The sequence below is a fragment of the Podarcis gaigeae genome (genome assembly GCF_964106915.1).
Source record: "Podarcis gaigeae genome assembly, chromosome: 6".
NCBI lineage: Eukaryota > Metazoa > Chordata > Lepidosauria > Squamata > Lacertidae > Podarcis > Podarcis gaigeae.
In genome coordinates, this window is record NC_139682.1 from 41,530,536 (window position 1) to 41,556,059 (window position 25,524).

At 41.4% G+C, this 25,524-nt stretch overlaps 1 protein-coding gene across 33 annotated transcripts in view; it reads right to left on the reverse strand.

The window, feature by feature from the left end:
* Nucleotides 1–25,524, reverse strand: part of NFASC (neurofascin) — a 181,287-nt gene that overhangs the window by 120,934 nt on the left and 34,829 nt on the right. For all 33 annotated transcript variants that reach the window (XR_014566029.1, XR_014566030.1, XR_014566031.1 and 30 more), the window contains exon 2: nucleotides 3,680–3,747. The gene's annotated coding sequence lies outside the window, so the exon portion shown is untranslated. The remainder of the gene's footprint in view (nucleotides 1–3,679; nucleotides 3,748–25,524) is intronic.

The window sequence follows — 25,524 nt, forward strand, 5'->3', positions numbered from 1 at the left end:
ACAAGGAGATTTGCAATGTGATGTAAGACATCTGCGCAGTAAGTCCTTTTGTCCTCTGGACTAGATTGAGTACATGCAGCAACTGGTAGTGGTTCTAAAACAAAACCTGTGACCTTCCACATGTTTTTGAACTCTAACTTCCATCAGCCCAGCCAACATAGTCAACAGTCAGGTAAAAAGCAGATTGGGCTATGGGAAGGGATTTCAAATTTTGGTCCTTGGGAAATATTTATTTATTTATTAACTGCAACATTCATCTCTCTCTCTCTCTCTCTCTCTCTCTCTCTCTCTCTCTCTCTCCTATCCCATGGGCTTCTCCAACAGTGCTTTCAAATGATGCCGTTCCGTAGAATAAAGAGATTCACCTCACTGCATGAAAAGGAAATCCCCACTATGCTGCCCAAGCTCCCCTTAGCCCTGCAAATAGTCAATTCAAATCAAGGAAGTGAACTGCACAGGAAGATAGACTATACATATGAGGTTGCTAACATGTGTGGAAACACCCTTCATCACCTCTCCCTAAAGGCAGCAGCATCTGTCATTTTAAAATTAGCCGATTACTAATCTATAAATTCACATTTGGAATCGCTGCAGCAAGGTCTGGGTTTCTCTCTCCCAATCACATGTTATTTGGCTTCCATCTGTTCTACAGTTTCTCTTTCAAGGAAGGCACACAGGGGGCATTGGGATTTTGGTTGCTGATTTTTCACTTCTCCACCATGCAATTTACAAACTAGCGTCCAAGGAACCAGGGCATGGTACTTGCACACATAGAAACACATTTTGTGACACTTGCACATGCAAAACAGCCACAAGTTTTGCCTGCATGTTTCCCAACTGTATCTCAGAATCTTAGAAGACTTTCCCAAATACTACAAAAAGGTAGCAAATGTCCATACTTTGGTGGCCTGTCTGGGCTACTGTAATGCACTGTATGTGGGGTTGTCCTTGAAGACAGTCTAGAAACTGAAGCTAGTATAGAGTGAAGTGGCTAACCTGCTAATGGGGAAGCCTAATGGTGTCACCGGTTCTGAAAGTACTGCACTGGCTGCCAGTGAGATACAGAGCCAAATTCAAGGAGTTGGTACTAGCATATAAAGACCTAAATGGCTTGGGACCAAAGTACTGCTCCTGGCAAACCTGATTATCACTGCTTGCAAATGTTTTATCCAGTCTTAGGTTGAATTCAGGACTATGGGTCAAAGAGCTCAAGCAACCATTGCATGTCCAAGGAGAAAGATGGGCCAACTTTCAGAGTCTTGCTCACTTGCTCTACTGCTTGGTCTGTGAATAGACTGTGTCACCTTAAGTTCCCATGCATTACAAACAAAATTATAAAGCTGATCTCTTTCACTCATGAGACAATGAACATACAGTGGTACCTCGGGTTACATACGCTTCAGGTTACAGACTCTGCTAACCCAGAAATAGTACCCCGGGTTAAGAACTTTGCTTCACGATGAGAACAGAAATTGTGCTCCAGCGGCGCGGCGGCAGCAGGAGGCCCCATTAGCTAAAGTGGTGTTTCAAGTTAAGAACAGTTTCAGGTTAAGAACGGACCTCTGGAACAAATTAAGTACTTAACCCGAGGTACCACTGTATGAGGAAATGTGTGGTATAAAGGATATAGTATCCTAAGGGATTTCACCCAAGGGTCTGCACATGTCTGACACATTGCATATGGGACAATTTCTATGCCTTTTACAGTTCTTTAGAAATGAAAGTTTCAGCAGATGTAGTTTCTCACATCATAAGGCACCCAGGGCTGGAAGAAGCTGCAAGTGCAGAAATTCTCCCTTTGATACTCCCACCCCCGTTAACCAGAGCCTTGTGCTGTAAGCAATCTGACACGACCATCTTCTATTTAAATTCTAACTCACAAACAGCTTGAATAATGATTTCCGAATTGCTAATATAGTGCTTCCTCTCAAATCCTGCTTTCTGTACTGCTTGGCTATCCTTCCTGGCTCATCTGCTTAAAGATGCTGAGCACATGGAACCGTGGCTAAGGTTAACATATGCAAACAAAGCACTGTCCTGAAAGGATGCAGATGGAATGCACTGAAGTATCCATTTGGCTGAATCCACCAAAGTAACTGGGCCAGTCTTCTCCTTTCTGCTCATTGTTTGTGATGCTAAATAATGGTGACCAGAGCATGGGTTACATTTCAATTTGTGTCTCGGTGGTGGCAGCAGCAGCAGCAGGAGGAGGAGGGGAAGAGCAAAACCAAGGTTGAATAGCTGTGAACTAATTCAGCCTCTCAGAGGCTGTGGCTCATGTGGCTGTCTGCAACAAATCCCTACAGCCAAAGATGCTCAGAGGCGGCAGAGGACAGAATCGCACAAAGCCCCCTAACCTTTCTCTGCATCCAATTAGAAATCAGAAAGATTAGAAAGCTGGCTGCACGGATCGTGCAGCATGTCAAGAAGAGACTGGTGAAGGATAAGGATATTTAAGGACATGAACTGTCCTCATTTATTAAACCCAGAAGAAAAACCCACAATTTGTAATCAATGTGGGGGAGGGAGGGGGAAAATATTCTACTGAGCCACCTCATGCTTACTGCCCTTGAAATTCAAAGCATGAAACATCTCCTTCTGCCAAGTCTACTCCAGCATTGGAAGGAACTTTCAGAATTGGGAACAGTGTTGAATAATAACACAAGAAAAGCCATGCTTCATCAGTCCAAAGGCTGATCTAGTGCAGTATTCTGTTCTCATAGTGTCCAAACAGATGACCACTAGTAGGACATTAGTACAACACCTTCTCTCCTACTAGGATGTATTTCCAGCAACTGGCAGTCAGTGGCATGATGCATTTGACACTGCAGGTAGTGCATAGTTATCGTGACTAGTATCCATTATAGGTGTTAAGTTGGCAGCCATCACTGCATCTTGCAGTATCAAATTTCATAGTTCATGCACTGTGTGAAGAAGTACTTCCATCTGGCTGCTCTTGAATCTCCCACCATTCAGCATCAATGAAGGACTCACTGATGCTTCTAATATTCTGACGGGGGGGGGGGACTTTTCTTTGCCCACCTGCTCCACATCACCCACAATTTTATATACCTCTGTCATGTCCCATATATTCCCATTCAGTTATTGAATATTCTGAACTTTTCTCATTGCTGATTATCATGCAATCATCATGAGGATAGTATCCACTATTTTCCAAATCTACTGATGTAAGGATGCATATATGATTTACAAAGCTAGTCAAATTAGAGAGATCAAGGTTTAATTTTCTGCTCTGATCCATTCCCCTCACAGAGAAATAAAGCTGTTTGCACTTCTCTGGCTTATAGCAGTGTTCTGAGAATAAATTCATCAAAGTTATGACCTGTGAAACAGGCATTAGATTAATTTGACACCTTAAAATGTTACACAGACATCTCTGGCTCTTCCAAACATATCAGCTAACATAAGCTGGCATCAGGGATGAACAAACAAAAGTTATGATGCAGAGGTTCAACTTAAATAAGCAGGAGGTCTCCTTTAGGTCCAATGCCACCTTCTCCAACCTGGTGGCTTTTAGATATTATTGGATTACAACTCCCATCATCCCTTACTATTGGCTATGCCTCTGGAGATGGCTTGTCTAATGGTTCTAACATACCACAGGCCTTGTAGGGAGGGGGAATTCTCAGAATTATCTTAATAAAGTAGAATGTCTTACCTTAATACTGTGGTTCCGGGTGTTTGTTTAAATACTCTTGTCTTAGTCCCGGGTTAATACTGAACAGTCTATAGAACAAGAAAGAAATAACAAAACTGAATACCCAGCTTGTGAACTGATAACAAAAAAACTCTCATTCTGTCCATTAATGAAATAAGACAACGATCCACCACATCCACTGCCATACCTGCAGGTGTAAAGATGTAAAGTATTGCTGACAATGTATTCCAAACCTCTGGCTAATCCCACTCAGTGATTTCATGTATATGTTAAACAGCATGCAGGATAAAATCAGACTCTGAGGAACCCCACATTGAAGGCTCCAAAGTGCCGAAGAGCAGTCCCCAAGCATCACTCACTAGAAATGACCTTCCAAGTAGGACTGGGACCACCGCAAAGCAGTGCCACCTGACTCGGACAACCACTCCAGAATGATACCATGGTCAATGGTATCAAAAGCCATTGAGAAGTCAAGGAGAATTAACAAAGACATATTTCTCCTGTCTCTCTCCTGACAGAATATAGGGCAACCAAAGCAGTTTCTCTGCAAAAACTAGGCCTAAACGCAAATTGAAATGTATCCAGAAAATCAGTTTCCTCCAAGAGCACCTGGATCTGGTCTTCAACCACCTGCTCAAGAACCTTGCCCAAGAAGAGTTGATTGACCCTTAAGGTCTTCTCTTGGTGGTCACAAAGCCTCTGAGCTCACTTTCCTTTTGGTCATGAGGTGGTGAGGATGGTTACTTTGTTCTCCCTTGAAAGAGTGCATAGAACAGAAAGAGGAAGTTGGAAGAATGACACCCTTTCCTACTGTGTCTTTCAGCTCTATGTGCTTCAATGGTCAAATTAATTCTACTAGATTTGACTTTTACACAGATCCCTTGGAAAAGGGAAGTGTGTGTGCATGCATGTGCTTTCTTTCTTTCTGTCTGTCTCTAAGGAGGAAGAGCTGATCAGGGTTGAGGTGCAGGGAAGAGATAAGTGATGAAAGGAGTAGCAACGAAAGCACTCACTCAAAAATGCAGATGTGCCTAAGGGCCTAAATGTGTTGGCAACCTGTTATCTAAATCATGCAAAATGCCCAGTAGTAATGAACCCACGTAGCTTTCTTGTGAGGATCAGTTATATGGCTATTTAATAAAACAAAGTTAAGAAGGAACCAACTTATAGGGGTCACCTTGTATCTACAATACTTATAGGAAGAAGCCTCCTGTCTAAGACCCTTCTGGCCTGAGTGTGAACTTTTTCTTCACTCAGCAGCTCTAGGGAGATTAATAATAATAATAAAATAGTCCCAAGTAATGCCTGAAATGCTCTGGTCCATGGGGTCACGAAGAGTCGGACACGACTAAATGACTAAACAACAACAACAACAACAGCAATGCAAATTCTCATTTCCACTTCTATGAGGGGATTCATTGTCACTGCCTGTGCGAACTATTAGCTGTCAACTTTCATAATTATTAATTTATACATGCTAGCCACTTCATTTGACATCTGTGAGGGAAGCAATTCCATACAACAGCAAAGCCTTTAACCTGTGACTACACAATGCAAATGTCTCCTTTAGGCAGATTTGATTTCACATATATACACAGCAACATTTTGTTTCTAAAATCATTAAAGGATTGAATTCTTTGGGGTCCTCATAATTTCTCATTCTGTGTCTGAATAATTAACTACAGGCAGGATCTCATATCACTTTTTTTGCTATCCAATAAAAGCTAACTAAATTCACACATTTTAGCTCAGTATATCAGCACAGTTTTCTTAAAATAACATAAAAAAACAATGGAAGAAGTAACGGTCTAGACACATACGGTTAAACATTGTTAAACACTTAAGCCATTCTTTACAAAACTGATTTCCATGTTCTAGCAATGCACAAAACTGAAATGCACATAAAATACCCATGTGGAGTGTTAGGGGAAGGGTAGTACCTCCGGTGTGGGATTTATTGTGCTCCTTTGGTCCCCACCCTGCACTTAGCTCCCACCTGTAGCTCCTAGAAGTTGCCAGTAGGCAACAGCAGCCACATCCTAGAAACGGGTTCAACTGGCCGGCTAAACCAGGTAAAGGTAGCTGATGGGTCTCAGATCCTCAGTGAGTTAGGGGTGTCCCTGCATGTGAAGGTAGGCTCTGACAGAGACCAATAGTTGGTCCAATGGTCAAGAATGTGGTGACTGCACATGCTGTAGAGCAGCCTTTCTCAACCTGTGAGTCCCCAGATGTTGTTGAACTACAACTCCCATCACCCCGAGCTAGCAAGGCCAGAGCTCAGGGATGATGGGAGTTGTAGTCCAACAACATCTGGGGACCCACAGGTTGAGAACCACTGCTGTAGAGGGAAGTGAGGGGCAAATGGGGCTCATCAAGGTGGAAAGGTAGCCCATCTAGCAGGAAAACGTTGATCCTAAACCTCCACTGCCTTGCAGCTATCCTCATTCAGGAGTAAATCCCAAGGAAAGGCTTCAGGAGTAAAAAGGCTTCAGGAATAAATCCCAAGGAAAAGTATGTACCCGCTGCCTTGCTGCACATCTTCAGGAGAAGAAAAGGCTAATGAGTAAACCCTACAAAAACCCAGACTGGAGTTTCTAAGACAGTTGGATGGCACTTTTTACAGCTCCTTCTGGCAACTCCTGGAGTCAAGCTGGTGCCAAATGTATTGCTCTGCTTTCCTTTGGACCACATCAGCGAGGCCGAGAGAAGGGTCTGGGCATCCAAGGATGCTCCATTATCTCAAGCTAGGGTAGAATATGCTTACACCCCTCAGCTAAAGATGGAAATGAGAAAATACAAGGTCAACAACTCTAATCTCAATATGTTTTCAGGATGCAAGTCCCACAGACTGCACTGGAAGCAAGTTTTACTATGAAGATAGTGGGTTGTCCTAAACATGCCTAAATTATTCTGAGTCAGAAATGATGTCCTATCCAAGAAAATAAACAAATTCTGCGAAAGAGAAAAACAAGCAAACAGCATACTCATTTTTTTGAGCCTTAGGCAATAACAACATCTGTTTCTTATGTCAATTTAGACATGCAAAGCTTGGCTATATCTCTGTTCCATAGCAGATATGAGGCCTTGCCAATAGATGGGAGTTTGAAATTAAAGACTTTCAGCCCTTGCATGACCTGCTTTGTGAAGACCCCCTAGGTATAACTATATTCTGTGAAATCTGTCTCTCCTCAGATTTCAGTGTCAGAAGTTTCCCAAGCAGCAGATCTAGTAAATTTACAACATTAACAGTGTAAAAATACAGTTGTCATACTTCAAGCAATATTGTTCTTCCACCAATTTTTCAGAAATGCAAAATATTTTGTGTGAATAATAATCTATACTTAAAAACAAGGAAGTCTTTTCACAGAAGAGTAAAGTCACTGCAATGATTACATGGCAATATGGTTACAAATGTCTGGTCATTCACTCCAGGAAGCTGTACTTATTTCAGGAAAAAGCAAAGTATTTGAGTCTAGTCCAGACGTACTATAGAATCTTCGCCAAGTTCAATATGGTTATTAGAGTTCTCTAGACATGTCTCAGTGCCACCCAGCACTGTGCACCCTTTTGAACAGGAAGATTAAATACACATTTAAGTTGCCCTCCTCTTCCCGATGTCCATTTTCCCAAAGCACATCTGGTTTCCATGTGCTGCAAAAATGCCTTTGACATTTCTTTAAAAACCCCAGGCCCTTCAAACAGCTGTGACAGACTAAAGGAGCACTGAATCTGACATTCTATCCTTCAGCTATCTGACGTGCAACCTTTAGATAACATTGCAAAGCGCAAACATGGGTGTGGGGGAAATGAAACAATTAAGCGAAAACTCAGGGAGACAGGCAGAAGTGGTGAGAAAGCTAAAAGAACTGGATCATCTACCTGGTTATTTTAAGAGCACAAGACTGCCTAGCAGCCTAATGCCAATTCCAATTCCCCCTGCTTTTCTTCTCAGGACTGCCTTCAGATGTCACATGGGAGAGAAATACTAAAATAATCTCTGAACTTTTTTGTCCATCCTATTTGTCCATCCTATTGGTTCAAACACCTTCTAAACTGTGAGGAACAACTGTGATGGCATGCCCCCTCACTCCCAAAGGCAATACGCTAATACAGTGGTACCTTGAGTTACAAACGCTTCAGGTTACAAACTCCGCTAACGTGGAAGAGTTACCTCGAGCTGAGAACTCTGCTCCAGGATGAGAACATAAATCGCGTGCTGGCGGCCCAGTGGCAGCAAGAGGCCCCATTAGCGAAAGCATGCCTCTAGTTAAGAACAGTTTCAGGTTAAGAATGGACCTCCGGAACAAATTAAGTTCGTAACTAGAGGTACCACTGTACATCAAAACAAGAAAATGGAGAAGCAGCCTGTGATGAGATATATGCTGCCTAGTCCCTTCATGATTCAGCATATTGTGAAGGCGACTTTCGTTTAATCCATAGCCAACCATACTTTCCCCTTCCTTTCAATATTCAAAAACCAACATAGACTCAGTGGCGTCACTGTTTGGACCTTTGTTTCTGTAAATGCCACTTCTTCTGATTAGCTTCAGTCTTCTAATAAACTTACTGCTAGTGTACAGAAAACTCTATATGATTCTGGACTAGGGTATCTTAGAAGTCACATGTGCCCCTGCATCACACCCTGGACTCTTAGATCTGTGAATGAAAATCTGTTGATGGTACCACATGTCCCTGTGATAAAGGATGCTGTGATTCGAACAAACCAGTTCTCTGGAATCCTCTTCCCTTAGAAGTGTAGAAAGTCCTAACATTGTTATGTTCCAACATTTGTTGAAAACTTTTCTTTCCAGACAAGGTAGTCTATTTTATTTCTCTGATTTAATACAATGTTATGTTCTCTATTTTGTTTAATATCTATCTCTGTAAACCACTTGGGGATTCTCTGAATGCTGAGTGGTTTATAAATCCCAAAATAAGAAAAATAAAAAACAGTATTTTCTGTTAACACTTTTTCACTTTTAACTGCTATCTTTTGAAATCTCATATAATCAGGCTCACCAGCTTCTGTATACAGTAGTACCTCGGGTTACAGACACTTCAGGTTACAGACTCTGCTAACCCAAAAATAGTACATCGGGTTAAGAACTTTGCTTCAGGGTGAGAACAGAAATCACAGGGTGGCATCAGGAGGCCCCTGAGCTAAAGTGGTACCTCAGGTTAAGAACAGTTTCAGGTTAAGAACGGACCTCTAGAACGAATTTCCGGTAAGTTCTTAACCCGAGGTACCACTGTATCATCAAATAGTTTCTTTGGGATTGGATATACAACACTTTTTCATTTAGAGTTGCTTCCCTAAAATATATGTCCCCCCCCCCCCCCACAAATAAAATGCACATTCTTGTGGGCATTTCTTGAACCAAAGCTGCTTTGCAAAATATGAAAAGATATGTGATCTATCTGCATTCTGATCCACGTCCAGGACTGGTGAATTAGGTTGGTTCAGTTTGAAATACAGCCCAAAGCAATTTCTCTTCCATCCCTAGTATGCTCATCTGATGGTGAAACCAACTTCAAGCATATACTGTTTGGGACATTAAAACAATTGTCTTTTGATATAGACATGTGCTGTTCCACAATCTCCATCCCTCCCATCTTGCTTGAGAGTGCCACTGCTTACACTCCCTCCTCAAATATATTTAAATAGTAGCTTGAACAGAATGAATCATTGAGCTCACGGGGCGGGGACATACACACACTGGACTGTTTGTTTACTTGAATGTTTAATTCATGGGTGTTTGTGTTGCTTCATTCTTTAAAAATTGTGAAACAGTTTTGCAAAGATTCAGGTTGGTGACTTAGCAGATCTCTCTCATAATCATGTGTGTGTGTGTGTTAACTTTTGTGATTTAAAGGTGGACTCTTGATCCAAAGTTATGGTAAGAAAGAGATACTCAGATGCTTCTGAACACTAAGAAAGTAGAGAATAAACTCTGGTCTTTGTTTATGCATACCACTCCTCTCCCAGAGTTTCCTTTACCAAGGCTCAATTTCAACGTTATTTACACCACACAGACTTCTGGGAAGAGAAATGCATACCAGCATCCCTTATCTATTCCACTTTCTCCTAATATCATTCCTTACTTAGCATCATAAAACAGTTAATCTTCCTCACTGCCAAATAGCAGGTTGTTTTCTTCAAAGTCTCTGACTTTTGGGAACTGAATATTTTCTCACTATTTATTTGCATCCTGGTAACACAGAAAGGGTTTCCAACACATCCCATCCTACCCCATCTGGTTTTTGAATCCCATCCAACCAGTTTAATTACCGTTAATTGGCTCAAGCGATTGGCATTAGCTTAACGAAGTAGGCACAAGTGGCTTTTCTCTCCTGTGGGATCAAACGACTGTAGTGTTGAACTAATATATCTTGCCACAACATATAAATACAGGGATAAGTTTACTGGATGGATTTCAGGCCCATTGATCTCTGTATCTTCTCTCTGATGGTGGAAAATGCTTCAGAGAAGGCCCAACAGATCAACCAAAGATGGCACTCTCATGTTTTGCCCAGCAACCATGAGTGGTTTAATATGCTTTTCAAGGTACCTGAAGAAAGGGAGAGGCCAAAAACTGAAATGGTTTTCTTGGAAGAGCCAAGTATTTCAACATACAAAAGAGTAAAAAAAATAATTCATTGCTATGCATAGATTCTCTCATTTAAATGTTGCCTTGCAATCTGAAGAGAACATTTGGTGGCAAGGCAGCTCCCGGGTCCACTCAGCACATCTGCCATCATTATCATCAAATATGACAAATGCTTCAGAGAAATTCTGTAGCACGTATAAGTGTGAAAATGGTAGCAAAAACAACTGGCTTGTGCAGCAAAAGGGGAGACAGCGGGGGTGCTGGCTGGAAACAATAATCAAGTCTCACCAACATGGTTCCTGCAGGCACCAGCATGCCCACCAGTTACTCCTATGTCACTCACAAAATGTCTCAGTACATATCTCCTTAAGAATCTAACACATGAGTGACTGTTTGCTCTTCCTGTTCAGTTCCAGTTTGCACTGGCTCAGCCTCTCCTGTATTAATCAAAAACACTTCCTTAAACATGCCCACATGTAATTGGATACCAGGATTAGACATCCACCCTCCCATCCATTCTGAAGAGATGCAAAGAGCTTCTATTTGTGAGGGAGCACGATGATGGCTGATATAGCTGTGTTTCCCCCCACTGATGGTGGTGGGTGATGAGATGCCCATGCCATTGTGAGACCCTGACTCTTTCCTTGCGCTTTCAGGTATGGCAGCCTTTTTATGACTTGCCACCCAGCTCCCAACAGCAACCATTTTTGTGACTGGCTTCTATAGCACTTTCTCAAAATTCTAAATGAGTCCTCTGGCCTAAAAAGGCATCTCAGGTTGCACTGTGGGATGAGTTTGCTGCTGCCAGGGAAAGGATGCTGATGCCCTGGTGGGGTGCTACCTGACAAGGCTGGCTTATCTAATAAAAACATGGGGTGGGGCAGGATCACTTACATAAACCATAAGGACTGGCTGGTTGGCCCTTGCAGAAACCGGACTACTGACTCAGGCAGCATTCCACCTGGTTGTGGGGGCCCTCCCTCTTTTTGCTAATAGAGTTCACCCAGGGACTTCCAGCACATAAAACACACACTGTTCCACGAGACCAGACCCTCCTGCAGCCCCAGTACTTCTGGCATCTTTTACTGGATCCCGAAACTGAAAGTGTGGAGACATGTATACCCCATGATGTGTCTGAAGCCTATCTGTTGCTGCGGTTAAGAGGTTAGGAACTGTTCTGTGACACTTACAGCGTGGGTTTGAGTTCTGGAAGCTGTGTCTGCTGTCCGCAGCATAATATGTGGATTGGGGGGTTGGGATTGGTAAGGTATGCAAAAGATGAGCAGGAGCATTTGTTTCTATTATTCTGGTGGCCTTCCTATCAACTCCTCAGGTGGGTCACAAACACTTATCCCAAGAGCGACAACTGTATTTTCTGTAGACATCTTGCCATGGAAGCTACATGAGTTGCATAGGCTCTCCCCACTCCTGCTTTTCTTTCTTCACCCCCCTTAAGGAGATTTGAACCCCTGTCAACAAGAATACCAGGGCCTGGCTGAACAGTGTTCCTGTCGGCTGGGCCACTGGGTCTGATTGAGTAGCAGCTCTCTGGCATGGTTTTATGCAGTATTACTGGGTGGGTGTGTCCCCATCACTGTGGCTAGTCAACATCGCCAGCACTGTCCCAGATTGGTTGCCACTAGCAAGCTTTGTTTCCATGGATTCAGTGAGCAACTCTACAATCCTATGATTAAATAAAATAATCATTATTTATTTTCTGATTGTGTGTTTTCCCCTTCCGCTCCTGTTCTGGCAACATGCACAGGACAAGGTGGACTTTCCACCAGCACAGTGCCAGCGTTATCGCATCCCTCCCCAGCATAATTAGAGAATAGGTTTGCCCTGCCCTTTACTAACAGCATGTTCTCCTGCATGCCAAGTTTTTTCCTGTTAATCTGCCCAGAAATTGGAGCTTCCAAGTGACACACTTGGGGAAAGGAGAACGAGAAACCTGACCTTTATGGTAGTGCCAACATGGAAACGGAGTTCTTTCGAATGAAAAACTTTCTTAAGCATTAAACTTTAAAAGTCATTGTAAGCACCACATTCCTTAAATATGAGAAACCATTTTTTCCAAGCATGCAAAGTTATACCTTGTTGCCATCTCCTGTTTATGGTATGTTTAGTAATTCTCAGACCAGTCACTGATCGATTCCCATTTAATTTGTTACAGTTTCATAACCAAAAAGAGACTGAACTTTTGCATCAGTCCTACTAACAAAGCTTTTTTATTAGCAAATAAATGACAGACCAACTCTGCTTGCTTGAGAGCTAGGGTTGAATTGTTGCTGGCTGTGACTCCTCATTTAATACATGTTCTTCCATATATGCTGCAAGTCAAACATGCACCCTGGTACCAACTACCTAATGTCAGGATTTTTAATGGCCATTCTGTTCAGTTTATGCAAGGTAATACGGTGTGCCATAAAACCACCAATTCTTTTAGCTAATGTATCAAGGGGTCTTTAACCAATAGATGTATTAATGCAAATGATGTTCAAACAATATGGGCTTTTTCCTAGGAGTACTTCACACAGACTAATTATTGCTTAATTACTTTTAACCACACCTGGGCCCAAACCAAGCTACTTAGAGGAGTAGAATGAGATGCATATCAGTTATTTAAAATTATAACTATAAAATTATAAATTAAACCAGAATAAATTAATATTTTGAAATTATACAAAATATAGGGAATTTTAAAAATGGTAATCATCAACAGCTTCTACAAAAGCTTAAAGCAGATGTGGAGAGCCTGTAGACTCCAGCTTTTGTTGGACTAGAACTCCCATAATCCTTGACCAGGGGTCAGCAAACCTTTCCAGCAGGGGACTGGTCCACTGTCCCTCAGACCTTGTAGCGAGGCGGACTATATTTTGAGGGGAAAATGAACTGCTTCCTATGCCCCACAAATATCCCAGAGATGCATTTTTTAAAAAAGCACACATTCTACTCATGTAAAAACACCAGGCAGCCCCCACAAATAACCCAGAGATACATTTTAAATAAAAGGAGACATTCTACTCATATAAAAACATGCTGAATCCCAGACCGTCCGCAGGCCGGATTGAGAAGGCGATTGGGCTGGATCAGGCCCCCGGGCCTTAGTCTGCTTACCCATGTCCTTGACCATTGACCATGCTGGCCGAAACTGAGGGCAGTTGCAATCAATATAACTTCTCGTTTCACTGGTGCCAGTTTCTTGCTGAAAAGTTCCTTGGCTGTTATTTGCCCCCAGATGTGCTTTTCAATGCAAATTGATTTTTCAGGGGCCATTAGCAGCTGGCGGGGAGTATTTTTGTCAGGAAAACAGCATAAAGCTCCAATCCAGATCAACAGCACACTCTGGGCAGCCCTGGCTGTTTTTTATCCAAAACAAAAATGGTGAGTTTGTCTGCTTTTTAAAAGGCATATTTATCACACCGTGCAATCTGGCCCTTAACAAGCGCTGCTAATTGTGGAAAAAGTGATGAAATTCAGTTGTTACTATAGAATATTATATCATTCTGCTTTAGAAAATGTGTCTGGCATTATTGTGTGGCATTATTTAGTGGATTATAAACAAATTATATGTTTGTTACTGGAGGCCAACATTTATTTATTTTTTGCCTTATCTACATAAACATTTCCATACTTTGTGGAAGATATATAAAGTTTCCATTTGGCTAAAACCAATTATTGGAGGGCAGGTGGGTGGGAACTCAAGAATTTTCTATTGAGCGTTTTAAGTGGGGTGTCACGTGACAGCTGGATGCCAAACAGTTGCACAGACTCCTTCATTCTCAAACATGCATAAAATTCTAATAATATCTGCAGACAAGTGGAGCTAGGCAGAATGAAAAGTCAAAGAACAATTCATGTATTCATACCACAGCTCTTTTTGCTTTAATCTTTTTCTGCTGGGAGAAATGTGCTATATTCCTTAGAAACATGGTTCTCAAATCTTTTGCTCCCTTATTGTCTCAGTGTTTAATGGAAAAGGAGCCCCACTGAAATCAATTGAATAATTTATTTTCTAATATATACAAAGAACTGCAACCTTAGTCAGTGTATCACAAATGATGATATAACCCCACACCCTTAAGGTCCCAGAAGTCAAATGTGTGTCCAACACAGCTCAAATGGCTCTCTTCCGATCCACTCTATATTTTCAAAGCCAAATGGAATCTTAGACACTGCAGCTTACAAATCATTTCTTTCATCGCAGCAGAGCTTTAGTGCAGGAACCTGATAGAAATATATAATTTTTAAAGAGATCACTATCTACCGTGTAAAATAAGAATGAACCTTAAGAGTTCAAGTCCTTTGAAAGTTACCTGTCCTGATAAGATGAAATAGACTTTCCCTTAGAAAGGGAAATACGACTGATTTGAACGATTTGCCATGGACGTCTCCAGGAAAAAGAACATTACTGTACTCCTGTCACGCTTGTGGACTTCCCCTAACTAGCTAGTTGGAGAACAGCATGATGAACTATATGGGTCATTGGTCAGCTCTCAATGATGAGCCACCATCATGTGGTACTTTTTAAAGCAACCTCCCTCTAATACTGGAGTGCACGTCAACTCTCAATTTTTGTTTTAAAGAAGCAAACAGAGGCATTTGTTAGTATTCATTTTATTTTTATCCCACCCATCCCCCAAGATGCTCAGTATACATGGATTTTCTCCATTTTATTCTCATGACAAACCTGTAAATTATGCTGAAAGTGTGTGTGCATATAGCGTAATGTCTGGGTGAGCATCATGGTTCAGCAAGGATCTGAACTTAGATCTTCTGGGTCTAAGTACAACACATTAGACCACACTTGCTCACTATGACAATTGCCTTACAGGCAAATTTCTGCCCCACCGCTGGCCTCCTAATAACCAATCATTACATTCGGACTGAATATCACCCAGATTTCTTTTAATATAGACTTGTCTGTCCTTTCAATAAAGACTAAATTGTGGCTGGCACATACTCTGAATCCTTGTCTGGGTAACCTACGAGCAAACAAGGGACCGTGGCCAAGAAAGGGAAAGGCTGGGAGTTAATTTCAGTTTACCAGATTAGTGCGGTTAAATCCACCGGCATATTCCTCTTGACCTGCTTTCACCTTGAATTGTGATATAGGTCATCATGCCTATTTAAAACCATTTGCATCCCTTGAGGGGATGGCCTAAAGACCTAATAAATGTCCTGAAGCAGAGCCTGCCACAGAAAAAACAGTGAGTTCAGCTCATCTTTCAAGGCCAGCAAATAAATGCTCCTTCTGGGCATATGGGGGATGACAAAGAAAGGGCTGATGCTAATCTTGTTTGTAGTTGCGCACACTGGTACAGCTCCTTCTCCCAATGGAGGAGTCCTCCTTACTTACACTACCAATTACAGTCATATGCTGGCTATCAAACATGATGATGCTTAATGTCCCAGGTTCAATTCCTGGCTTTTCCAAGTTGAGCTGAGAAAGACATGTCTGAGACGCTGGATAGCTACTGCCATTCACTGTGTAGACAATAATGAACCAGGTGAACCAATAATTTGACAAGGCACTTTCTATATTCTTGTTCCAAATAGGGAAATGTTAGGCTCTCTAAAAGTACATCTTTTTGCATACTGAGCTTCATAGTTATTCTGAGAAATCAATCCTCATATCTGGTCAGACAGTAATGCAAATGACTAAACAAAACCTTCAATATGCTATATTATTGTTAAACTTGGACATTTCAGTTTTAGTTCAGTCAGCTAGATAGTAATCCCAAGAAATCACCTACAGCGAAACGTTGAGTGCACCAGAGGAAGGAACAATTCATGTATTTGAGTCAGCAATGTGGCTTCTTGGACATAGTTTTGTTTTCAGTCAATACTCAAAAGTCAAATGGAAATCCAAAATACTAATCAAACGCACTCCCTACAATTGTATATGATCCATCCCTGATTTGGAAAGCTTTCATTCATTCATTCAAAATACCTATGCTCTACTTTATTGCCCCTAGAGCAGCCATGACCAAACTTGGCCCTCCAGATGTTTTGGGACTACAACTCCTATCATCCCTAGCTAAAAGGACCAGTGGTCAGGGATGATAGGAATTGTAGTCCCAAAACATCTGGAGAGCCAAGTTTGGCCATGCCTGCTCTAGAGGCTCTCAAAGTGATTTACAAAAGATCTCTGCAATATAATAAAATCAATGTAGTATCAGAAACAGAAATATTGTTGGTGTCCATATTATGCCAGGATCGTGCCCACTACCCAATAGGCAAACCCATTGAGCTCTTCTGAGGCAAGGGAATGGGGCCAAGCAGCTGAAACTTGCTCAGCCCATGATGGAGGCAAATATTATCTCAAGTGCCAAATCACAGTCTGAACTTCTGACAGATAAACTATAAGCTGCTAACTGAGGATATTAGTTAGGGAATAGTATTTTAAAGCAACACTGCTATAGTCATAGTTACAAGGCAAACCGCTAGATCAGAGGACTTATTACATTATCAACATTTCAGTAGAAATACTTTTTATTGTAACTAAAGAATGCCCTAAAACCCCTGAAAACCCATCACTTTGAACATTTAAATAGTTTTTTTTAATGAACCTTTTATGAGGCTATCGTGATTTTTATTCTTTTGGGATTGGCAAAAGACTCCCATCGCCAATGAATCAGATCATGCTTTGCAAAAATAAAAATAATAAAAATTACACAGTCCTCCATAATAGCAACACAATCCATTTGTTACAATCCATGGGGAGCAAGGCAGTTTCTTGTATCCATAACAACCTGCATTTATGCACAGGGATCCCCTAGTGAATTGAATGATCAAAAATTATTCATGAAAAGTATGTGTGATTTTTGCCTCTGGTAATGCATAGAAATTGCCAAGCAGGGCTTCCGTCTCCCCCTCTTCCACCCACATCACACAGAGTGTTGCCTTCTTCAATCGTAGCAGCCCCCTCCTCCTAGCTAAATAGAGATATTTATTCCTTGCATTCAAGTAACAGGAAAGCCAGATCTGAAACTGTAGGCATGGCTCATGTCTTGCGTTGTTTGACAGCCACTGCTTCAAAATCCAGCCTCTCACTTGGAAGAGAGCAACAAGCCAAAATGCAATCCTAGGGAGTAATAACCAGCTTAACCTCACTTAATAACTACTGCAATCACTGCTTACTAGAGGTCACACTTTATCTTCCTGGTTCAGATTGGACTGCTGATCATAAAACACTCTGAACTACTAGCTTGCTCCTTGCTCTACTGAGCACAGAAATATATTATCTTTAGAGACTCAGCCTCAGGTATGGAGAGACATTTCAGGAAACCAAATAGTATAACTGGGCTACTATGACTGAGATATTAATAGGGACTCTGAGTTCCGTGCACATTTTCAAGTAGATCTCATTATGCTCTTTCGCAAGCTTTAATCAAGCTTAATGCTTTCATTTTCATGGAGATTAGGGCTATGGAGTTTCATTTACTAAGAGAAAGTAAACAATAGACTCCCTGAGGTATAGAAGCACAGACTGGCAGAAAAAAGAGAGGACCCAACTCATCACTTCAGCCCCTTCAGCATTAGGGTACTTTTCATGACTTTCATGTCCACCAACATTAAGGTTCTCATAGCCAATGTTTTAGGACATTAGAAAAACCATTAAAGCAGGAAGAGGGTGAATACGTGGGGTCTTTGGCAAATCATTGTCCTAAGTGTTGCTCTTGGTCTAAGTAAGGGTATGAACTGTGATGCACTGTGCGGTGAACACAACTGAGCATACAATTAAGCAGACCTCAATATGGGGATCCTTTCCCAGGCATACGGCCAAGTTTCCTTCAAATCAATGTCAGCCATATAACTACTAACTGCTTGATACATTTTACATGAGATATTCAACTCAGTTCAAGAATAGAAGACTGACAGGTGTCCTTGCTAAAAGTTAATATTTAAATTCACATTTTAAGTCCCCAGATGCCCTGGGTGTAACCAGCTATTTCTCATCTCTAGCAGAGATAGTGCAATTGTTTAAAACTTAATTTAATCTTTTCTAGGTCAGGAATTGTTATTGATGCCAGCCAAGCTAGTGTTTTGTATTCTTAAAATTGAATTATGTGGCATCTGCATGGTAAATCAAAGTTGACCTTCTACTTTTAGTAGAAAGCAGTGGATAGACAAACATTTGAAAGAAATGCAACATGAATGTGGCATTCTCTTTGCACAGGCATCCTCTTTTCAGAGATCAAATTAACAAGACCATACACAATGACTTTAGCTACAATTAAACCCATGCCTTCAAAATGATTGCTCTTGGTCTTTGTCATCATACACACTGCTTAATATTTATTGTATTTACAATGAACAATTTGTAAGGTTATAATCTATAAATCTATAACATAAGAATAGACATCTTGCAGTACTTGATATAGCGGGAATAAACTCTTTTCATCAGCAAGAATAAAATTACTCTTTTCTCAAGGAGACCTGAAGCTGAGCAAAAATTCAGGTTCTGACAGAGTTTTCAAACAGCAACTTGTCAAACTTACCTTGCTATGGGGAGCAAAACAGTAAACTCTGCTATCATGCAGCTTCTGTTAAGTTTCACTGATTTCAATAGGGGGCTCACAAAAAGGTAGCAAAAGTACATGGCAGCAGTGCTTGGTGGACTGGGCATTTAACTATCCTGTCCTCCTGACCTGGTCAATATTACTTGCTCCTCAATCGGATATGGGGGTGGGTTAAATGTTTCCAGGAAGGGGTTACCCTTTGTTGAGGCCAAGGCAGCCCAAACCAGAATGCTCTTCCCAGGGAAGTCCCAGGGAAGCACCAATGTTTCAGTGCTAGGTAAAGACCTATTTGTTTTCCGGGCCATTTGGAAAACAGTGATGATATACTGTACTATATTGTTACATTTGTTTTTAATATGTATTTGTTGTTTTTTTAATGGATGTTAATTGCTATAGGACTTTTTATATTGGGAAGCAACATGCAGATTTAATAAACTGCATTAACTAAACTAATTGCCACTGACTTTGGTGACTCCATCAAGTACCTTTCCTGAGAAGAGCCCACCTTCCATCAGGTCACCTGTCTGAGGAAAGAACTGCATCACAGAAGCAACTCTAACCTCATGGTCCTGACACTGCTATCTGCCATGCCCCAGACATTGTCACCAGTTCCGCACCCAGATCTGATTGAGAGCAGTTACACTCCCACACAGGCAGAGCTATATAACTGTAGGACTACATGCCTGTGTTATAACAGATATAACTAGATGAACTAGTGCCCAAGCTTATAGAATCTTAAGAGTTGGAAGGGATCCGAGGGCCATCGAGTCCAACCCACTACGATGCAAGAATTTCAGCTAAAGCATCCAATGACAGATGGCTTGTTTTTTCTCCCCTCTCCTCCCCACCTATCCCCTTTTCATTTTGTGTCATGTCTTTGTGGATTCTAAGCCTGAGAACAGGGACAGCCTTACTACTGTTTTTCATATGCCATCCTGGAAGCATGTTTGACTGAAGAGTGGGTTATAAATGCGTCAAATAAATATTCCAAGCTCACAACTACAAGTGATATCTAAAGCTTGTAAAGGTCAAAATCTAGTTCTAATTAATCAGAATATGCACAACATATGAAAGAACAGCTGCTCTTTAGGAGGACAGATCTGTATTAAATAAGCACAATATCCTCTCTCTTCAAATGGTAACACGTTTAAGACACAATATTCTTTTCAAATTCTTGAATACACTTTTATCCTTATTTTGCCTGATCTACAGTTACTTTGAATTTTGGACAACTCTGCTATTCAGGCAAAAAACAACCCCTTCACTGAAGATATAAATTCAGACAGACAATGGCTGTGTACACTTTACCGGCTTAAAATGAAGCAAGGTTGTTTTTTCTCACTGCATTTCCAGTCAAATTTGCTTGTTGCTGTACATATCAGCATGGGTTCATGTGCACTGAAGTCACCCATACCAATGGGTAGAGACTGGGTGGTGGTGTCCTCACCTGATGGTACTGTCTGGTTGGTTTCCCTGCCCTGCCTCTGCCCCCAGAAATCCAGATGGAAAGGAAGTCTTCACAAATGGACACACCTAGGATTCCATGTAACTTGAATAAGGAAACCATGCTCACATTGGATTGAAGGAAACCACATAAAAACACGGTATTGTACAAGAAACTACAGTATAACTCTGGATCTTAGGTAATATGTGTACATGAATTCAAAAACAAGCAGTGGAAATGTACTGTAGCCAGAGTAAACAGTAATGTGTACACAGCCAATAACTTCCTTTTCTAAACACAGATTCATGATGACATTGTTTCAATAAACAGGTCTGTGATGCTGAGAAAAGACTGGAGGGGAAAGAATTAAGGCAACAATATTTCCAAGTGTTCTTCCTTCTGTCTGCAACTTGCCCACACTGGTTTGGCTGGGAAAGAAAACATGCAGAGGAAAGAATCAGGCAATGCTGCCTAATTCGTAATTGAACCTTAATTAGATGAGGCATATGTGACTTAATGCTTCTCTCCATGCACAAAAATTTCCTGCACGTAGAAAACTGAGCTGTCAGTAAGGCTCTAGTTGCACTTTCTCCCAGAAATACTAGTTTTCCATATGCAAGAATGTTCAGCTAGGTAACCCCTGTGGTAATGCATAGATAACAGCCATTAGAGAATGAATGAGGGTTTACCACACAAAGTTTGAAAGACTGAAGGCCTTTTCATCCCTGCTCCAATTAACAAACACAGTTCCTTATAGGGGGGGCGGGGGGCTTCAGGTTCACATGGCTTGAAAATACAGAATAAACATGATTCCATGCCATGTGCCTTGATAAGCTTCATTTATCTTGCTGCAAACTGCAATGTGCACCATTGCCACTAAATCCATCATGGATTATGTCTAACAATGATATTTAGCCAAAACAATTAGGAATGAGAGATTCTTGCTCAGACTCAAAAGTACAACAAAGAACGGACATCAACACCATGTCTCACTCTTGAGTATTAAAAGGTACCTGGCTGTCCAACATCAAAAACTGAAAGTTGGCAGCTGGACTAGATGGATCTTGGTCTCATTCTTTAAAGCCATGTGTACCCTGCTCTTTAGCCAGAAGGGTTCCCAGAACAGCTTACAAAGATCAGAAGTAAGACATGTCCAATGTATAGCAAGACATGTAAAGCATGCTAGGCCATACCTAATTATCTTCTATCTTCTAAGCCTGAAGGCAAAGTAGTGTACTGCTTTTAATGTACTAACATTCACTGCTCTTCAATCCTAGGAAACAGGTCCATTGTTGGGGGAGCAGTGAGGGGAACAGAGTCCTGAGTCCTTTGTTCTGGACCCTCATTCTCCAGTCCCTTCTCCTGTTTAAAAAATAGATCATTTTTTAAAACTTTGGGTGGGTTTCACCTAACCAGCCATGTCAGAAGAAGCCCCATGCAAGGAATTCCACATATGCAATGGGGCTTTCCCCTCTCTCTTCACCCAGCGTGTCCCCTGAAATTAGCTATAGGGATGTTGGGAGAACCCCCAGAACAGTGTGCTGGGGAGGAAAGGAATATCCTTTCATCTGGCAATCTGGAATGTTTGTGCAGATGGAATGATGGGAACAGTGTGACACTGAATCCCACACTTTCTTTACAGGGTGACTGAGAACATTACAAAACACAGTGCGGTTGAGATCCCAGTCACTATGTGCTCAGAGGCACCTGTGGTGTGGTGTGGTGTGGTGTGGTGGAGGGCCCAATCCACATACAGTGTACAGAGCCCAGAATATCCTGTTGGCACCCCATAGCTCAGAGTAAGACTTGATAGCCAGAGTGCCCTGGCTTTTTCCGTGGTTAAGTAACATGCCTGCCAGGAAACCTCCATGTGCTTCATTACCCCTATGACTGGGCCCACATGTTCACACCTGGCTCCTTGGCTCTTGAATACCAGAAAGGCTCCTGCAGACCATGCAAAGAGGCCAAGTAAAGACACTGAAAGAAACCTTCCTCCCAATGTCAACAGATACAAGTGCTCCAATGGAGCATTGCTGGATGGATCCAAGCCTTAGCTTAGAAGCTTCAGTTATGTCCTGGCACTAGGACCTAGAACACGATCCTTGAGTTGCTGTGCTTGGAGCTATAGCTAACAGGGCAGGCAGTAAGACACAAGCACTGAATGGCTTGAAGAATAATTACCACCCAAGCTCTTTTGTGCTATTTTATAGAATGTGCTCACAGCACCTCTGATCCCAGTGGTCCAATCAGCACTTCTTATTAACACCTTCTGAAAATCCCATTTCCTTTCCTTCTGCACTTGCAGAAGTTACACATGAATGGTTCATTAATGAAATGGGCAAGGGAAACTGCCACGTACTTCACCTACTCCCCCACACCATATCTAACTCCTTTCGCTTAAGGTATGATTAGTAGTTCATATTGCCTTTGCTCCAATCGGAGACATGAAACTAAAGTATAATTGAAGACCGCTTTCAAAACAATGGCATTGTGACATGCAATTATTATTTGGAGAATGCGTTGGATGGCAGTGAATCTCAATGCAAAGTGAAGTTTGTTACTTGCACAGGTAAAAAAAATAAATCAGACCAAAATGCAGCAACTTTCAAATTGTTTTGTCCAGTTAGTGTCTCAGTTTGGGGCAGCATGCCTCAATCCTTTTAGGAAGATTTAATATTTATTTCTAAAACTTTCTATACACTGAGCAACTCAGTTCTATGAACTGCTTTTACTTGTTGGTTTATTGGTGTAGAGAGACAGTCAAGGTGACTTACAGCCTGCATCAAACACAAAATATAAAACAATAAAATATAATTAAAATAGAGAATAGAGATAGCAGGTAGAAAAAGTAACCCTAACTGTTTAACAAGAACCTACAAGTATAGGGGCTGATTTAGAGCTTTCCCACTTCAGCAATCAGCTGACAGGACAAGTTACTCCATGAATGTTTCATCCATGTCAAACTCAGAATGTTCTGCCAATGTCTTCAGTTTCCCTTTTGCAAGTTTGTTATGATATAGCAGAGCATTTAGGTATGTTGTTTCCCATCTACATTCTGAAGGGTTGGGGTAGCCCATCCCATTTCACCATCTGAGGCAAAATGGAAATTGCCACTTCCTGGCCCAGCCCACCACCACCCACTTCCACTGCTAAGCTCCAGCACTTGCCCAACTTGGCAGAAGCTGGAGCACTCCTCAAGGTGTTGGCACTCGCTTGGCTTCTCTGCCTGGGGGTGGGGGGGGGGATGAGCAGCAATGTCACACAACAGAACGCCTCCCACTTGGTGGCAGAAGCAAGTATGGTGGGCAGGCACTTCACCCTGTGTCATGGGAGGGCCGGCTCTGCTGAAGTGGTAACAAACCTAGGAGGGCTGGGTATACTGAGTTTCTGAACTAACCCTTACCAACCCTAAGAATTGAGAAACCTAAAATCCGTTCTCCTAGCTGTAGGAGCAGTCAACACCCATTACAATTCACTGGCACTAGTAGCTCTTGCTTGGCACAGTCATGACATACATTATGAAAGAAAGAACGGCATGCAAGAACCCATTTTCAGGAGGCATCAAATTAAGATATTCAACATTTGACTAGTTTTTCTGGAGGAAATGGGACCCGTTGTATTCAATGCACAGCTGTTGCTAGAACAGTTCTAGCTAGGCTTGCCAGATGTCCTAGGGCTCAGATCCTGAGACACAGGGAGCAAAGCCTGGGAGCTAAGGGGTGGCACCTGTCAGAACAGATGGCAAAACCCAGAGGCAATTGCTGATTAAGAGATTTCATGTCCCCCCTTTGGCTGATCTCTATCTAGCGCGAAATGAATTGCCCTATTCCCTATGTGTTTTCAAGATAGATTTGTTATGCCTCTCAGTCACTCGCTCCCCAAAGAGAAAAGTCCCATGTTTCTCATGTGTGTATGTTTTATTGTGATGCATCATCATCACCTTTCTTTGTTTCTTTTTCTTTCTTTCTTTCTCTCTTTCTTTGCCACCCATCTCACTGGGTTGCCCCAGCCACTCTGGGTGGCTGCCAACAAATTAAAACACAGTAAGACATCAAAACTAAAAACTTCCATATACAGAGCTGCCTTTTTTTTCATCCCCACCCCTCCATTTATACCCAACCAACAGGCTGATAATAGGTAAACAAACAAAAATGTTTTTGCCTGGGGTCTAAAAGAAAGAAGGATGGGCTCCAAGAGTGTAAAACAAAAACACAGAAAGGCCCTTTCTCTTGCTGCTACTTACTTCTCCTCTGGTAAGGATGACATTGGGAAAGACTTCAGCAAATGACCTAAAGGCATGGGCAGATTGCTATGGGAAAGGCACTTCTTAAGGCAGAATAAAAGATAGTAGCTAGATTCTACCTGCTGGGATAGATACAACTATTTTAAAATGTACTGCACAACTGCATGTTCATCAGTAGCATCTATTTATTAAGTAGGGAGAAGTTAATAATACACCTGCCCTAGGAAGAGTAAAAAAAACACCCATGTGCTAACCAGCTTACCTTCCATTATACTCCTGTTTTCTTACATATGGATCATCATATCAAGTAACCAACAGACAGTGAGCGGTCTGAGGTAAACCCAAGTTAGACTTCCTGTATAGTTTTCAATCACACAGAATCTGATCCATATAGTTTGGAAGAAAGACTTGGCACAAAGCTTCCTACTCATTTCCATGACCCCTTGCCTCAAAACTGCTTTGATCCTATCCAGTGATGTGGGTTTTCTGAGAAGTTTTGAATCCGAGAAAATTATGAAGACGTTTCTGCTGTCTTAAATTTATTGGGCTTCTGCTGGACTAAAATTGATTGGGGTCTGCTTTAACAGACTTACCTTAAAAAGAAAAAAGGGGGGAAAGTATGATGTATATGTCTCAAATTTTATTTTATGTTTTGGCAATAACATATAATTGAAGTATTACATGGGGTAATCCATAAAATGCACTTACTTGTGTGATTTAAATATAGTCAATAAGTGCATAGCTTCCTTTAGAAAGTATTTTATTAGAATACTTAAATATGACATGATAAGCTTACATTTCTTTACATTTTTTTTAAAATATGAAGGCAACAAAAATGTTAAGGCACTTATTTGAGCCCACCCAAAGAACTACACTTATTTACACAGGCAAGCATGCTCTCCTAAGAACAGTCACCTGAATAAGTTAATTACAACTTTGAAGCTGCCTACTTTGACTGCTATTGTACCCATTCATTACATTACTTATTCATTTTATGAAACCACACATTTTTAGAAATGGGAAAT